This window comes from Choloepus didactylus, chromosome 27 (genome assembly GCF_015220235.1).
Source record: "Choloepus didactylus isolate mChoDid1 chromosome 27, mChoDid1.pri, whole genome shotgun sequence".
In the NCBI taxonomy this organism is placed as follows: domain Eukaryota; kingdom Metazoa; phylum Chordata; class Mammalia; order Pilosa; family Megalonychidae; genus Choloepus; species Choloepus didactylus.
In genome coordinates, this window is record NC_051333.1 from 4,714,937 (window position 1) to 4,733,644 (window position 18,708).

The 18,708-nt window shown below is 38.1% G+C and overlaps 2 pseudogenes; one reads left to right on the forward strand and one right to left on the reverse strand.

Moving 5' to 3' along the window:
* The first annotated feature begins 6,354 nt into the window (after positions 1-6,354).
* Positions 6,355-7,157, forward strand: LOC119521866 (annotated as a pseudogene).
* Positions 7,158-15,419: 8,262 nt separating this feature from the next.
* Positions 15,420-18,230, reverse strand: LOC119521867 (annotated as a pseudogene).
* Between the last annotated feature and the right edge of the window lie 478 nt (positions 18,231-18,708).

Consider the following 18,708-nt stretch of genomic DNA (forward strand, 5'->3'; position numbering starts at 1 on the left):
GAGCCGATATCAAGAAGTGAGCAAACACCAGTCTAGAAATGGTATGACGTTGGGAATGAGATGACTCTTCAGTGACTTTGAATGTGTGAATTAACCAGGTGAGGGTATCAAAAGCTAGGCCAGCCTTGAATGAGTAAAAACAACTGAGACATAGATGCAGAAGTTTCCATGGTCAAATCCATTCCCTGAGGTTCCTGCAGTATCCTTCTGCTTTCCTGCTTCAGCATCCTCCTGGCTAGGTTAGTTTAGGTTTAAGGTTAGGCCAAGCTTGCACTTACCCTGGGATCTTTATAGGCCAAATGCTAACAATATATCATGTTATTTTATTTTACATCTCTGAACAGCACTTACAAAAATCTGTTAGTTGCTCTATTTATTTTTTATTTTAAAAATTAATTTATTTAGTATTACTGGTAAGCAATTAGAAGAATAATGTTAAAAATTATAGTGATACATTTTATTGTTCACTATAGACACAGTTGTGAGTTCTTTATTCTAATTTTACAAGTGAATTCTTCTTTTCTGCTAATTTCCAAAGATACTAATATACCATGAAGATCAGTAACTTCCTGAAGATTACCCTGCTACTGGCTAGAGCTGGGGCTTGGAGGCAGCCTGCCAACTAAAGACTTAACATCCTTAATCACTGTGCTGAAGGGCAATAATAATACCTAAAATGTGTAGTGCCTGGCATGTCCAGATACGGGGCAGGGACCTTGAATATGTTCATTTCCTCCTGTGATGACCCCAGGACATGAGCACAGGTACTATCCCACGCTGCTGACAAGATACTGGAGCAAGGAAGTTGTTCTGGTTTGCTGAAGCCACTGGAATGCAAAATAGCAGAAATGGATTGGCTTTGATAAAAGGGATTTATAAGTTCACAAATTTACAGTTGTAGGGCCATAACAGTGTCCAAACTAAGCCATCAACAAGAGGAAAGGCCATGGCATCCAGAACACCTCTTTTGGCTGGGAAGGCACGTGGCTGGTGTCTGCTGGTTCTTTGCTTTCAGGTTGTTCTGCTTTCAGCTTCTGATTCCAGTGGCCTTCTCTTTTTTTTCCCCCCATGGGAATCATCAGAATTCTATTGTTTATTTGAGTCTTTTGTTGGCTACAATATCCAAGACATATCCAACTTGTCTGAGTTGCAGCAACGATAGTAAAACATTAAAACTTCAGATGATTTAGTTTACAGTGTCCATGAAAATAATGGTTTTTCCATGCTATATAAACTCTTCCATTGACAAAAACAATGCTTACCACCTGTCATCTAGTGCCTAATCCCATGAACTATTGTTGCTTTTCCCTTTATATATCACCTTCATAACTGCAACATTCTAAACCCAGCAATCCTCCTTCTTTTGCCTGAAGAAGGAGAAATCCATGATTGCTTAACCTCCCTTAAGGAATTATGCATGCCTAACCCTAACCTTCCACAGCTGTCCGGTGGCCTTCTCTTTAAGCATTTGTAGGTTCTCACTTAGCTTCTCCAGGGAAAACTCTGGGCTTCATCTCTTACCTTAGCAACTACAAACGTCTGGTTTCACTGGCTGTCTCCAAAATGTCTCTGAGCATTTTCTCTCCAAGCATCTCTCTCAACTCTCTTCACAGTGTCTCTGCCTTTCATCCTCTCATAGAGGTTGCCAGTAAGATCCTACACATAATTGAGTTGGTTATATCTCCATGGAAACAACCCATGTAAAAGATCCCACCTACAATAAGTTTGCACCCACAAGATTGCATTAAAGAACATGGCTTTTTATGGGGTACGTAAGAGATTCAAACCAGCACAGAAGTGTTCAATAACAATTATTTAAATGGAAGGATTTAACTTAAAATCAGAAATTCTGAATATATATCTGTGCCATTAACCATCAAGCCATATTTTCTTAAATGTAATAAGCATAACTCCCTTCATCATCCTTTTGTTCCTGGCATTTAAAATAGAGTATCAGATGTTCTAAGCAGTTAATGAGTATTTGCTGAAAGGAAGAAACCTATTGGTAATATTTTTTTTTCCATTATACCTAAATATTGAAGCTGTCCTTTACTCCCTGACTGTCTATTTCCTCAACAACTATGAAGTCCTCACCTTCTGGAATTGGGATTCTACCTACAGGTCATGGCCGAGATGACTGGCCAACGTCAATGACCATATCCCAGTGTTTAAACCCAAGTGTTATAGCTAAGGTGTCTATTAATATAATTCGCAACCTATCCACAATCCTCTACTCTGTTGAATTTAAGGCATTTTTAGGGGTATTTTACATAAGCAATGTTTTTGCCTCATGAGCTGAATCTGCATTGATCCATGAGACTTTCATCATCCCATCTTCCATCCTACCTCTCCACACTCCCTTTATCTCCATCAGTAGCCTCCATCCACCACCCCAGTAACCTTTAGACATTTCCTAGACCCCTATTGACCTCACGCCTGCATTCACCCAACACTCCTGGACTTCTGTATTTGGACTCCACGTTCATCTAGTACATTTTTTTACTTCCATCCCTCTTCAGTCCTTGTACTCTCCGTTTCAGAGATGTCTTGTCATTTCTTGTACCTCTGAGCCCCTAACCTTCAAAGGTGCCATTCCCCAACCAGCAGATGTCCACAGCTTCCCAATGTCCCCATAGCTATAATCCCTGCCATTTTCTCCTGGGCTTTTTATCCCACTGATGCCCAGTTTCCTAATCAGCTCCCTTCATCATCTTACTCCCATTTTGCCTTTCAGGGGCCATTACCTTTCCCAGTTCCGTCTTCCCTTCCAACCCTCTATGTGTGCCTTGGGTCACTAATAACCCCTATGAGATGCCTACCCCACCTCTATCCTCTCACCCACTAATTTTATTTAATTCCTCATAGAAATTAAGTCTCTTATGCCTTTTTACCCACTCCTACTCTTTACCAACCTTTGCCTATTATTTCGATATCTCCATTATACCCTTCTTTCTCATGAGGTCCTGCACCCCTAATGTCTTCAGCATCCAATACATCCAGTTCCCTTAAATTCCTTGGACAATTTGCCCATCTTATCTTAAATATGACAGTTCACTTTACCCCATCAGGGATTTTCCCTCCTGACTTTTAACCCCCTGTTTTTCTCTCCCCAGCTTCTCTATCATTGCCCATTTTCATGCTATCAGCTTCACCCTCTTCTCCATACACCCCCACTTCTCATGGCCCTCATTTTTACCCAGCTTTATCAAACACTCTTGCACTTTCATTCCTTGAACACTGCAACTTTTTCTCTTGGCACTTAATGCTAACAGTACTTTTTACACTTGACACATTGCAACATCATCCTTGAGAGTGTTGGACAATTGGAAAGAGAATAAAGGATGGATTTATAAAAGAGGCCTGGAGATACCACTCCTCCACATATGAACATGTTATTAAGGTATACATGCACATGCTGACAGTGTGAATGTGATACAATGAGTGTGAGTAGGGCTATGTGAATTAGTGGGAGTGTGCATTAATGTGTATAAATGTGAGTGTGGGTTTATGTGAGGTGAGTGTGGGTGTGTGTAAGTTTCTGAGGAAGTGTCCATGTGAGGTGTCTGTGTGAAATTATCTGAGTGTATGAGACTCTGTATCTGTGGTGTGCAAGCATGAGAGTCTGCATCTGTGCATAAGTGTGTAAATGAGTGTGTATATGCATGGTAAGGGTTGTTTGTTATTACTGTTCTTATCCATGACTTAGGAATTGAGAGATATTTGAAAGTGGATCTGGGGGAAATGCGGGTTTATTTGTAGATAAAGGATAAATTTGAACCCATATTAATGATTACAAAAGCAATGAATACTCATTACTTAAAATTCAGCCAAAATTAAAGGTAAAAGACTTTGATGTCTATGCAGTGCTCTCAAATTGAGCAAGTAGCACTGGCTTATTTGATAATTAAATGAATCACTGAGTAAACTGTCTGATCATGGTACTTTTATTACTGAAAGTCTCACATAAATTTGTCCCTTTCTCTAGTTATTGTTCTAGTTACACTTCCTAACACTACTGGGTATGCAATATTTGTAAAGAATATGTTCTTACAAAATTTCCATATCATCTAGATTTACAAATTAGATGACATTGAATGCTTGGCATCATATTCTTCCTTTGACTTGAATCCGTGAAAATCCTTCTTAGGTGCTTTGTTTCCATTTCTCAGGTAATAACTTAAGTGATTGTGTGGCTCAGAGGTCTGAAGATTTGGAAAGGACTCACTTAGGGGTAGAAGAATGCCTAAGGGCAGCAGAGCAAACACTGAGACACACCCACCTGGCTGGCAGTCCCTCACGTGTCAGACCTCACCCTCCTCTGCCCCCTGCCTGGGAGACCCTGCCAGACTCAGGAGCCTGGAAAAGGATGAGCTTCACTCATGCATTCTGAGAGTCTCTTTGGTGGTATTACTTGTAATAAATTTTGGTAATTAGCAAAGAAGAAAAATGTTTTTCAGAAATATTCTCAGCTCCCCAAGCCTGCACTGTCAAGCCCACACCAGGCGAAAGGATAACTGCAGTTCTGTGGGGAGGTGAGGTCACAGAATCACAGACCCATAACCCAGGATCTGGCTGCTTCCCTCCCACACACACACTGGCTGTCGTGACCATCGCTTGGAGCCCACAGTACTGGCAGCTGGAAGCTGTCGGTGAGTATTTCTAATTCAGTGTGAAATGCAGAGATTATAACAGAAGGAGGCATACTGAGAGTCTGGGGGAAGTGGCCATATCAGAAAAGGGATCCTTCCCGGTATGAATTGGGTCCAGTGCCAAAGCCACACAGGAAGGACAAATCATTCCTGTGTCATGGGCTGAGCTAGTAAAGAGAGATGCTAGTGCCAGACCAGACACCAATCCCTGATGGCTCCTAATGGGAATTAATGTAATCCTCACTAATAGCGATTGTGGGTGTTTAATCCAGGTGATTAAAGAAACTTTTTTAAAAAAAAATGTGTTTAAGTCCTATAGTTCTGAAAACAATCACTGTTCAGCCACCCATATAAGGATCATGAAAACAATTTTCAGGATTACAAGAGGTGTGACTCTAATAACTCTAAACTTATAATAAAGAGTGGGATGAATCTATAGGAATCATCTCATCCTGTGCAGAAACAGTGTATTTCAAGGGAAACTTCTGGGAAGAAATTGTCTCTCTAACCCTGAGAGTATGACATGTTTAATGGATACAGTAGTTATGTCTCTACTGGAAACATCCAGGGTCTGTTGATTATGGTGTGCTTGTTTTCCATCTTGAAGTCAGGGAAGTAGAATTTAAGGAAAGATAACTTTTTAATTGTAGGTTTCACACAGCAACTACCAGGTCAAATATAACCCATACTCTATCTCTAGTTTAAAAATATTCTAATAGCAACCCCAAAATCTATTCTTTCAATTTATAATATGCACAAGATTTTTCATTTTAAAGATTATATTTTGTATATGTCTTCATTTAAAAATCTTTCAGAATCTCACTGCATAGCTAATAGTTTTAATTAAGTCAGGTAGTGATACATACACAGGCAATAACTTAGTCTCTACCCTACAATGTTTCATCTCGTGTTAGTGTTTCATAGCGCTCAGTATAGGAAAAGACATGAGATTTTTCAATGATTCTTTTGATAGGTGACTTTGTACTTTCCTTCCTGACACAAATGCAAATGAGTCATTCAGCTGTTGTCCTAATATGGAGACATTCTTTCATTCATAAAGTCCTACTGGCCCATGGTTCTGGCTTCTGTGCCACTACTCTACAATCTACTTTTTGTTAGGAGGTACATTTTATTAAGAACTCTAAATCTTTATTCATGGACAATATTGGCTTATAGACAATATCTTTACATGTAAATTGGAAATTTGCTAAAACCAAAATTATAAAATAACATACCACCAACCTAAAAACCCGACAAGGTATTAAAACAAAACTAAATATAGATCTAGATTATTGAATGAACACAGCAAACTAGCTTTGTTCCTATAGCACGATGGTTAAAGGCAATTTCTTTGCAATGAACCCAGCTTGGTGCCAGTCAACACTTTGCCCCTAAGCAAGATGTGCATTTAAACAAGTCACTTAGTCTTTCTCTGTGTATGTTTTCCTCATCTTTCTAATGAAAGTGTTAGTAATGACCACCTCATGGCTTTGTGAAGTATAAAGACGTTAACTCATGTATAGCATTCTTAGCAGAGATTCATACATTTTAATTTCCTTTTAAATATCAGACATTCAAGTCTTAAAAGTCTCTTAATAAAAGAGCAAGTTTAAATATTCTAAGGGAGAACTAACATAAGTGGAGAATATTCTATTACAGTAGACGTAATAATTGTAGCAGACACCTCTTATTTCCTTGCAGGCTCCCCTGATTCTGAAGTCAAATATCAATCACTGCGAACTGGCAGAATGTCCTCCAGGAATTTGGCAATAGGAATGGTCTTCTTATCCCAGACTGTAGCTGGAGTCTCTGGAAATTTCTCTCTTCTCTATCATCACCTCTTTCTTTATTTCAATGAGTGCAGTTTAAGTTCCACAGATTTTATTCTCCAGCACCAGATTGTAGCCAATTCCTTAGTTTTATTCTCCAAAGGAGTCCCCCAGACAATGGCAACTTTGGAGTGGAGACAATTCCACAGTTAATATGAATGCAAACTTCTTGTCTACCTTCACAGAGTGGGCAGGGGTGTGTGCATTGGCAGCACCTGCCTCTTGAGTATCTTCCATGTCATCATCATCAGTCCCAGGTGGGCAGAGCTTAAAATGAAAGCTCTTGGGTACATCAGCCTCTCCATATCCCTGTGCTGGCTTCTCTACATGCTGGTCAGTATCATTTTTCCTATGTATGTGACTGGAAATTGGAGAAATGACACCATCAAAATGAAAAAAGACTTGATGTACTTCATGACTTCATGACAAACTTCATGACAAAACCACAGAGTCAATGCATTCTGCATTGTTATCATTCCCTGATGCTCTATGTTTGGGGCTCATGCTCTGGGCCAGTGGCTCCATGGTTTCCATCCTTTACAGGCCCAAGCAGAGGGTCCAACACATTCACAGGACCAGCCTCTCCCTGAGGTCCTCCCCTGAGTCCAGAGCTACACAAACCATCCTTTTACTGGTGAGCACCTTTGTGCTATTTTACACTTTCTCCACCATCCTTTAGGTTTGTATTACAGTTTTTGACAATCCCCGTTAGCTGCTGGTGAACATGACTGCACTATTCTCTGAGTGTTTCCCAACAGTCAGCCCCTTTTTTCTCATGGGGCCGAGACTCCAGGGTCTCCAGACTCTGCGTCACCTGGGTAAGGAATAGGAAGTCTCCTAATATTATTAGGAATACATAATATATATGTGTTCGCAAAATTTTCATTTGTTTATTCACCTGTCCCCACAGACTTGGAAGCATAATTATGAAATTATCACAGTACAGTAGATGGTGAGTAGGACACTGTGAGTTTCTGTCTCCAAAATATAACAATAAATAGAAATAGCAAATAAAAATGAAATGTTATATAATTATATGGAAATATTTATAGAATTGAAACTTTAATATTACTTGCAGTGTATTTATTCAGAGTCTATACAATAAAAATCTAGTATGTTCTAAGACATTCAGGAGATTATGGGGGAAATCTTCTTGTGTCCAACTTTCCATCTGATATTAAGCTTCTCCTGAAATTAAGTAAGCACAGAGCTGTAGGCAGAGTTCCTTAAGAAAGGAACATGTGAGAGAGTCATTCAGAAATCTGAAGAAAAACATGTTCTTAGGTAATAATGAAGTAGTATGGGGTGAAACTGGGCAATATCTTCAGTTTTTGTACAGACGTTGAGGACCAAGTTATGAAATTTGTATGTTAAATCATTAGAGTGATGGTAGTCATTTGAAATATAATTATATAGAGTGGTAGTAGCATATTTAAAACATTCGCCTACAGAAATGGCCAGATTCAACTGCAGTGGAATAAAGGACAGCACTGATTAAAATATAATCAGTCAATGTTGAAAGTTAAAAACCAAATGATGTCTGGGACAAAACTGCATGGATTTTGGGGATCCGAAGAAGGCAAGATTTCTGTATAATATGATGATGCCATCGAGACACATTGGAAAGAAAGAGTTTTGGGGATACATTCCCATGTCTCCAAGATGAGGAATTAAGTGTAGACTTTCATGAAAATGGAAGCAGTGGAGGAACAGCCATATGGAGAGAATAAATCATTAATCCTTTTTATATGGAATTTGTGGATTGTGCATTTCCAAAGGAACAAAATAGATATTTCTTAAGTGTATGCAAGATTTTAATAAAGCCATCTCTATATTTACATTAAAAGACGATACAAAGTATTAGTGATCCAATATTGAAAAACAAAAGAATCACTTTGATCTTGTATTGAACTTTATGGTACAAAAATACCATAAAAGAGAAACATATTTTTCTTTCACATGAGACACATAGAAATATTTTTCGCCTATGAGACCACAAAGCAAGGTGTAAAAAGAGAAGCATATATGCATATACTTTTCTCTATGTATACATGTGTGTGTATGTGGGTTTATATAGATATGTACATGTATATATTTATTGTATATGTGTATATGTGTGTGTAATCACTGAAATAATATTTTTAGCCATCAAGCAATTGTATTTGAAATTTTACATTAAGATGTGTAATGATATTAAGTACAATAATGACAAGTTACTTTAACTTTAAAGTCTGTTTTATCTGATATTTAGGTAGTCTTGATAGTTGTTTAATTGGTTAAAGTTATGTATAATGCATTGTTTTTTATTCTACTTTAATCCTAAAGTTTTGCTATTTCACTTAAAAATATCCAATTAAATATACTAAACCAATTACGTTACCCAAATAGGAGCAAATATTCTATGTATATTTAATTTTGATAGGTTTGGGGTTAGATTTACCACCTTATAGTGTGTTCTTCATTACTGTTTGTTCTAGTTTGCTAATGCTGCCGGAATGCAAAACACCAGAAACAGATTGGCTTTTATAAAAGGGGGTTTATTTGGTTACACAGTTATAGCCTTAAGGCCATAAAGTGTCCATAAACAAAGGGTACTGTGCTGGTTTGAATGTATTATGTCCCCCAGAAAAAGCCATATCCTTTGATGCAATCTTGTGGGGATTAAGTTGGAACGTTTGGATTAGGTTGTTTGCATGGAAATGCACCCCACCCAACTGTAGGCGATAACTCTGATGAGATATTTCCATGGAGGTGTGGCCCCACCCATTCAGGGTGGGCCTTGATCAGTGGAGCCATATAAATGAGCTGACAAACAGAAGGAATGCAGTGCAGCTGTGAGTGACATTTTGAAGAGGAGCTACAGCCAAGAGGGACACCTTGAAGAAAGCACAGGAGCTGCAGATGAGAGACAGTTTGATGACAGCCATTGAAAGCAGACTCTTGCTCTGGAGAAGCTAAGAGGGGATAAACACCCCAAGAGCAATTGAGAGTGACATTTTGAAGAGGAGCTGCAGCCTAGAGAGGAACATCCTGGGAAAAAGCCATTTTGAAATCAGAACTTGGAGCAGACGCCAGCCACATGTCTTCCTAACTAACAGAGGTTTTCTGGACACCATTGGCCATCCTCCAGGGAAGGTACCCGATTGCTGATGTGTTACCTTGGACACTTTATGGCCTTCAGACTGTAACTTTGTAACCAAATAAACCCACTTTTATAAAAGCCAATCCATTTCTGGTGTTTTGCAGTCAAGCAGCATTAGCAAACTAGAACAGGTACCTTCAATGGAGAAAGGCCATTGGCATCTGGAAAACCTCTGTTAGCTGGGAAGGCACGTGGCTGGCATCTACTTGCTCCTAGGTTGTGTTTCAAAATGGTGTTCTCCAAAATGTCTGCATCAGCTTGCAACAGCCATCTGCAAAATCTCTGTCTCAGATCCAGCTAGCTATGCACTCCTTCTGTCTGAGCTTATATAGTGCTTCAGTAAACTAAACAAGGCCCACACTGAATGGGTGGGGCCATGCCTTCATGGAAATTATCCAAGCAGAGTTGTCATCTACAGTTGGGTGGGTCACATCTCCATGGACACTGAACCAATAGGATGCAACCCAATCCACACTAATACCTCTGCCCCCACAAGAATGCATTAAAGAATATGGCTTTTTCTGGGGAACATAAATATATAAACCAGCATATTGTTCATCTATTTTCTAATTCTTTCTATATTCTTCTGTGCTTTATAATTTTTCAAAAAGAATTCTAATTTTCACTCTTTGGTTTTGGAGGTTTTATACTCTGTATCTCAGGGTATAAATTTTATAATGTATAAAAATTTTAATCTAGAAATTACAACATCCTTTAAAAATTCAATCTAATGGTTCTCATGGATTGCTTGAATAGAATCACAGTAATTGAACATAAGAATCAAGTATGCATTTGCAAAAGGAATTTACATTTCATTATAAATCTGTGCATGTGACTACAAGAGGGAAGTGAAAATATCTTGTTTGAAACTTTCCAGATATTTACAGCTTTTACTTGATAGATAAATTAGTTACCAGTGCATCTAATAACAAAGAACACCATAATTTGGAAATAGAAAATTTTTTAAAGATTTAAGATAAGCTTTATAAAACTTTTGAAATTATCCCTTCTATTTAGTTGTCTTCCAAATAACATTTCCAAGTACAGCAATAAAAGAAAGAATAGAAAGTAATAAGTATATTTATATTCATTTCCTTATTTCACAGAGTAAAGGTATTCAGCATGTTATTAAAATTGTCAGTGTGATGCTTGATCTCATCAGATTCCTTGAACAGATTATGATGCAGAAATGTATGTTGCTGCTGCAGTTATCAGGAGGCGAAATTCATGTTTTCTAGAAACTATCCCTGATGGTTTTATTAAGATTAAATGCATTCTCAAACCATAATTAATTAATGAATTAATTACAGGGTAATTTATTTAATACCTTTAAGTTCCATTTTGATAATCGAAATGTTTCAATATTAACCTAGTTATCTTCTGCCAACTTTTAAAATTTGCAGATAGGTATTTAAAAACAATTTTCAGAGGTACATGCACAGATCTTAATGCACATCACAGTACAATTTAACAAACCAACCTCAACCCTGCATACAGCTCCTAGATCATAAAACAGAATATTTCAAGTCCCAAAGGCTCCTCCTGGGGCCCCTCCTAGTCCTCCAAAGGGAAACCACCAATGTGTAGTTTATATAAATGGAATCATAGAGAATTCCTGTTCTGAATTTGGCTTCTTCATTCCATTTGTTATTTGTGAATTTATCTTTATGATTGCATATTATTATAGATCACTCATTGGTATTGGGGGGGTAGGATTCCATTGTGTGACTCTCTAACAATTTCTCTAATCATTCCACTTGAAATACATGTGAATGGATTTCAGTTTGGAGCTATTATGATTAGTGTTGATATGTCAGTTCTAGAGCTTACACGAAAACACAAGTACAAATGACATTTTCCCAGGATTTTTTCCTACCTTATAGGTACTGACAGTCTTAGACTTTCCACAGTCCTCACTTCAATCTTCCTATTCTATTCTATCCTGGCCTTACATCAACCAACACATAGAACTTAGCTCACCCACATATCCCCAGAAGAGTGCCCTTTCACAGAAAAGCCTCACTGAGCCGTGTGGCCATTATTAAAGACATTATGAGGTGTGGGTGTGTGTGTGTGTGTGTGTGTGTGTGTGTGCGTGAGAGAGAGAGACTGAGAGAGAGAGATGCCAACTGTCCTTTGGCAAATGATGCAATAATTTCATAGTAATTGATTTTCTTCCACGTTCCTTCTGAGCTGCTCTGGTCATGAGGGTTGTTGGCTCATCTCCCTCCACCCATTCTGTGCCCAGATCGTTTGATCCTACTTTCCACCATACCAATGCCCCCTACCCCAGTATTTTACATTGTTCTTCCATTTGTTACAACAATTCTCTCTACTAAGTCCCTTCTCCATCTTATACATTAAACCCACCCAGATTTGGAGAGTGAATGAGCATTCTGTTCTTTTTAACATTATCAAATTTTTTCAGAGGGTATTTAATCTATATCAAAGATATAACATATTATTTGTTTAGAATTAAGTCTAAGGCTACCTCCATGAACTGTAAATAGTGTGGAGTTTAACACAGTTTGCAAGCTGAAAAGTTAACATACAACAGTTGATGGATGCTGTCAGAATATGCAAGGCCTCTGGGTCAGAGACAAAGGACCTCATCAATCATGGCACAGCAGGCAGCATGAGGTTAACATTTGCATCATTTCCCCTGCCTTCCAAGTCCCTCAGGAAAGACACAGACAATCTCACCTGAATACAGCACCTGCATCGCGTTTAAGTCACTGCTGAGTAACTCTGGGCTTAGGAAACTCCGTTCTTTTCAAGTGGACTGTTAGCGCACCTGCCTCACCCTCTGCCCTGGTAGGAGACAGTATCATTATTAATAGTTAAGAAAAACATCTGCACTCTGTCCTAGAGGGACCCAATATCTCTATCTTTCAAGTCTGTTTTCTGTACAAACATCCTTGAAGAGAGTCCAGAACAAAATATGCCAATGCCTTTACTCAAAAGATGTGTACACCCGAGAGAAACTCATGGACAAGTGTCTTCCAATGATACTCACCATTTCTATACTGTCTTGACTCTGGAAAATTTCCCCATGAGTGCATAATTGATTAAGCTGACATAGGGACTAGGAACAAATATCTGTAATATTTACCTCATGCACCATTTGATAAGGACCATTTATTATCAACAGGGTTCCAAGCAACATTTTGAGGCCAAAAGGTAATGTAAACCTCAGCATTGCCCCTTAGGGTCCTGGACCCATCTGGATGAACTAATCTTATCAACCATCATGGTCTACCTTACAAAGTCAGATGGCTTTCTCTGTAAGTTTCTGTACTGACTTTTCTGCTGGGCCAGAGACACTAAATCAGATATAGTGATAGATACCACTATATATCACTATACCTAATTTGTGATTGCACAGATTCCACTTTGGATTAATGATTGCACAGATTCCACTTTGGCCTCCAAGAAGGAAATTTAGGTCAATATATCCATAACAACCCTGACCAAAGAGTTGATGCTGAAATGAAATTACATGATTCCATTGATATAAAAAATCCACAATATTGAATATATTTATAGAGACTTAAAGTAGATTAGTGTTAGCCCTAGTGATGGAATAGGAGGAAAGGAGGAGTGACTTTTTTGTCTTTTTGTAGTGATGGAAATATTCTCAAATTAAATCATGGTGATGGCAGCACAACTCTGAATATACTAAAAAACTGAATTCTAAACTTTAAAGGTGAATTTTATGCTATGGAATTATATCTCTGCAAAGCTGTTAAGGGAATAAAGAAACTTATTGCTCACATCTTACACTCCAATTCCATCCTGTGATTATCACTATGAATTAATGACCTCATTATTGACAGTTTTCGTCTTGTGGAGGATCCACATGGGAAGGCTTTGGTACCTGAGATTCTGAGGAAGGACTTGACCTGAATGCTCCATGAGCTCAATGTAGACCAAGATTAAGAAGATGTAAATTTCAAAGCAATGGTATTAATGGGTCATGATCATTCCAAAATATCTGAAAGAGAAGAGTGAACAGGAGAGACTTGCTCTGCCAGAATATTGGAGAAAGTCAAAAGTCTTTAAAATAACATTTTTTGTATTACTCTTAAGTATTATTAATTTCTTCAGTTTGCTCATTATTTAAAACAAGACAGTGCTTTAAAAAGCATGCTTATACATAAATAGACAAAGGAACAGTTAAGAAATTGATCCCTAAATCATGCAAATTAATTTTATTCAGGTTTGTATAAGAAAGGGAAATAAGCTTTAACCCTTTTTCTTTGGATTAAAGACATTTGGAAATTATTATTCAGAATTGCCAAATGTTTTACTAGAACAAATGTAATTTTCCAATAGTTTCAAAATGCTGATGCAAATAAAAGGCATTTGTGTTGATAAAGAGAACTGGAAAAATGTTTGTGCTATGCATGATCAACAGGAAAAGAGTGGGCTTGAGATATATTTAAAATAAATGAATCAGGTAGCATGAATCAAAAGGTTTAGATGGAAGAAAAGGAACCATGAGCCAGATTATGTGATACATATATATTCAAGGCACATGACTAGGCTAAACAGGTGATTAGGTTTTATAGACTAATTTGTTCTTTGATTTGGAAAATAGTCAAATATAATATAATTTCTATTTAATTGCACTTATTGAAAAATAAATGCAATTAGATCTAGGGCAGCAGATATCTTCCTTTCAGACACACACCAAAAATACATAACAGTTGGCTGAGTAGCCTAAGCAGTATGATTGTAGTCCAGTTTTCTTACGCTGCAGGTAAATGAATGTTAAACTATTTTATATTACTTCTATACATCATACTATCCACTGTCTTTCAAGTTTCACAAAAGAATTCTTCAAAACCAGGCTGATTACATAATTTATTAGCCCACAAGGGTTTCTCAAACTGTTACTCAACTGCAGTAAAACGCAAACCTTGGATTTGACTGTTGACTCTATTCAGTTTGGGCTTTTCCGAGAATGGGAAAAATTTCCCACAGTACCTCTCTTCATACAACTAAAATGCTAGCACATCCAATGTGATTCTCTTGTTTTCCTTTGGTGAGCCAAAGTAATCTTCCTTCCCAGCCCCCCCACTGCCTATTCTATTAACAATACAATTGCCCTAAATATCCAAAGAAGGAAAATGAATATATAAAAAAAACCTTCAACAATATTTAAACCATCACCTTCTCAAGTCAACTGCAATGTGGAAACAAGATATCAAGCAATTCATTGTATTGTGAATGATCAGCACACTCAACTTGATTCCTGAAAGTGAATATTAGGAAAACAGAGATAATTGTGTATGCTTCTAATGGACTAGCAAAATGCTCCCCATATGATTGAAATAAAATGTTTATGTAAAACTTAATAAAACTTAATCTGTCTGGGCTCCTAAAAACAAGCAGCACCAACAATTTGATTACAACTATTCTTCACTTAAATTGTTTTGAAGAACCTACAAACTCTTCAATAACAAACTCTTCAATAACAAAAGACATTAGGATGAGACATAAGCAAGACTGTCTCTTGAATACGTTTGTGTTCACAAAGTCCCTCCTTAGTTTTAGTATACAGCTCATAAAAGTCATAGTTTCTACCTTGTTGACAGCTTTGTGCAATTAAAACCAAAGATGTTTCTTTAAATAGACACTAGTTAAACCAAAGAAACAAACAAACACTTTTTTAAGGCTACTGCTGCAATGAATGGTTCCATCTGAAGTGCACTGGGATAAACTGGTTGATAGGAAAAAGATAAATCTGGAGGCATAAAACAAGATTTATTTTGAAAAGTGAAAAGAGGGTTGAAGAGACCGACAGATACCATCTGTCAGTAGTGAAAGGCTTGAGTCACATGGATTGCTTTCAACTCTTTATTATCTCATATCCTTGGTTGATGATAACTTTTTATTTCTTCACACAGGCTGGCCATGTAAATCCACTACAGAAAGGTGACACAATATAGATGAACACAATTGATATGACAATGATGATGATAATAAGCTTGAGATTCTTCATACACATGGCTCGGGCAAGATTTCTGCTGGCCATTTTGAAAGTGACAGATGAATCCATGAGATTGTCTGTTTTGTCTATCAATAATTCCAATTCTTCTCCTTGCTGAGCTACCAGATATGTTTCTAACAGTGATTCCTTTCAGTTCATCCACTTGGGTTTGAGTGGCCCTTATTCTCGGAGTGATGCTTCAGCTGTGCAGCCAAGACACTTGAGAACTTGCTATTAATGGCATATGAAGTGCTGTTTGTACTCTTGAACCACATGTAGTCTGGAATCTCTTCTTCATCTCATTCAAAAAGTAAATGCTTGAGAACGTTCAAAATCTTCAAAATCTTCGTCAGTGATACAAAGATACACAATCCTGTCTTGGCAGATGTAATGAAACAAATAATTGCCATGTCAGTAGGTTAGTTTGTTATTTTCAGAAGGTTTCTTAGCCAGAATCTGCTCTGTCGCCTCCAGGAAGTTTCCTCCACACCAAGTATGTTTAGCAAGGTTATTGGTTCCCCTGGCAACAACAGCGAAAAGAATGGCAGTGGCTACAATCTGTCCGGCACCCTCTGCTGGATCGCGGGCTCTGGTAGAAGGAAAGCCAACTTCGGGCTTCCAGGGGATGCTGGACCCCAACACCAATGACTTCTGGGCAAAGTGCTCCACACGTGTGCCTAAAATAACATTTTAAAATAACACAATTAGAGACTGCAGAACCCAGCTGCATGTGGCATGTAATTGCTTTAAAATGTGCCCAAGAAAATTGGAATTAGTTGCAATTTAGGGATACTTCTTTCTCTGCCTTGTAATTTTATACTGTTTTGATAAATTAGCTTTCTCAAATTCCTTTGGATTTAAATATTAGTAACATTTTTCTAGAGAACAAGAAGTTCATCTTAGATACAGAAATTTGTAGCAATAAATTTGACCATTATTTCCTTTTATGATCTAATAATTCTTTAAATGTGGATCAGACCTTCATACATTTCCAATGGAGTCTATTTCTCATAGTTCTTGATTACGCTGGGAAGGCCCTGCTTATTTGATTGCTTTTTTCAAACAATATGTTTTCATTCTATTCTTATTGGCTATTATTGCTTTGAAATTTTTCACTTATCCCTTTTGCTTGCAATAATCTATATTGCTATTTAATTCCTGTTTATGCTGTTCTTCCTTTAGGTTACAGGTCTGGATAATTTGTTCATTCATTTTAATGACGGTTGGCTTGTAACAAACATTTTCATAACTGGCAATTTGGAAATAATTTTGGATTCACAGAAGAAACTAAATATCTTACAAAGAATTCCCATGTACATTTCACCCTGTGTCTGCAAATGTTCACCATTCTATTTCTTGCTCTGATTGTATATACATATACATAATCCATATAAACATCAAAATATAATTCATATCCATATTATATCTTTTATGAAATGTTTCTAAATAATTTGCAGGTATAATGAGCATTTTTCCTGAAATAAAAAAATTCAGTATGAATTTCCTAAATGCCACAATATGCCTTTAAGTAATCATTGTAAAATTAAAAATATCTCAAAATTAACATGAATATATTAGTACCATTGAAATATTAGACCATTTTCAAGTTTTGCCAGTTGACAAATTATATCTTTTAACCAAAAGGGATCTGGGTTAGGATCATGGGAAGCATTGAGTTCTCATGTCTACTCTAACTCCTTCAAAATAAACAATCCCTCCACCTTCCCTTGATTTTTGTTACCTTGACATTTTGAAGATTTCACACTATTTATGTAGAATGTGCCTGAATTTGTGTTTGTCTGATGTTTTCTCATGATTAGACCCAGATTCAGACTTACTATGATTTTGCCCACAATTTCACAGCAGTGATGTGTCCACCTATTAACCTCAGGACAAAAAGAAATATCCTAACTTTTATATCACAGCACCTGTGGAATGGACTTTCATCTTCCTAGAGATCTCCACCTCTGAGCTGTGCTCTCATCCAGTGGATAAAGTGAGAGTTTGGGTGATCCACGGTTCCTAGTCCATCCCAGACACACAAGGAGTCAAGATTGCAACAGGTACTCAGGTGAGCGCCCTGCTTCTCACCCAGGGGAGACTGAATTACCCCATCCCTTCACCCTCCTTGCTATAGAAGAGTAAATCTTACCTGATCCAGCATTGCAGATTTCTGGATTTGGTCTTAGTTTCTTTGGAATCTCCTCGTCTAATTTGGACTCTTACCCTGTGGAAGAAGAGAGAGTTTAAAAGATTGGCCACCTTCCGGGCACATTTGACTCTCTAGTGAATCCCTGACCTTCATTGTGGGTTAGTCTCTCCACTGAGACTGATCCAATATTGCCTAGTGTAAACCAGAGAAATTTGGCTCCAGGGGTTTATTGCCAATATTCCTAATAACTTCTGAAAACTATGAGCTATTTGTCACACTCCTCTCCCCAAGGAGAATTAAACCGAGAACACTGACTTGATAGCCCTGGCCCCACCATTCTCTCCAGCCTTCAAACTCAGATCTAAGTACCTGCGTCGCCTTTAGGCAGCGCAGGCGCCGTGGGAAGCGTTGGCTGAAGAGTCTGACGGAGGGAGGCGGGGTTGCAGTGCTCACCCCCACGCATGCGCCGCTGAAGCCGGATGTGAGATAATACAAGGCTTTAGACTCAGGGCTGATCTTCCGGCAAATCCCCTTGGCTTCCTCAGATGGGGCGGGGCCACCTGAGAGAGATGTGAAAGTTCTGGGTGAGGAAAGTAACCAAAAAAGGGAAGGTGGAGGTAGGTTGACGCACAGTTTGGGTGATAATATGGTTTGCAGATATTTGCAAGACTTGTTAGCAATTATCCACCCACAGAGAGAATGTGTGAGCGAGATGGTGCAGCCGTCCCAGGTCTAAGGACCACCTTCACAATCCACAGGTATCAGATCAAGGCGACCTGCCTTCCACATTCCGTGGGGTGGGTGACAGCAGGAGACAGAGCATCACATTCGACTCTGTAAAGGAATAAACAGGAGTGTTTCCACAACGATGGGTGATTTCTAGTGTCTACCAAGATAGTACAGACTGAGCTGCAAGGCAAGGAAAGTGTTTATTTGGATGT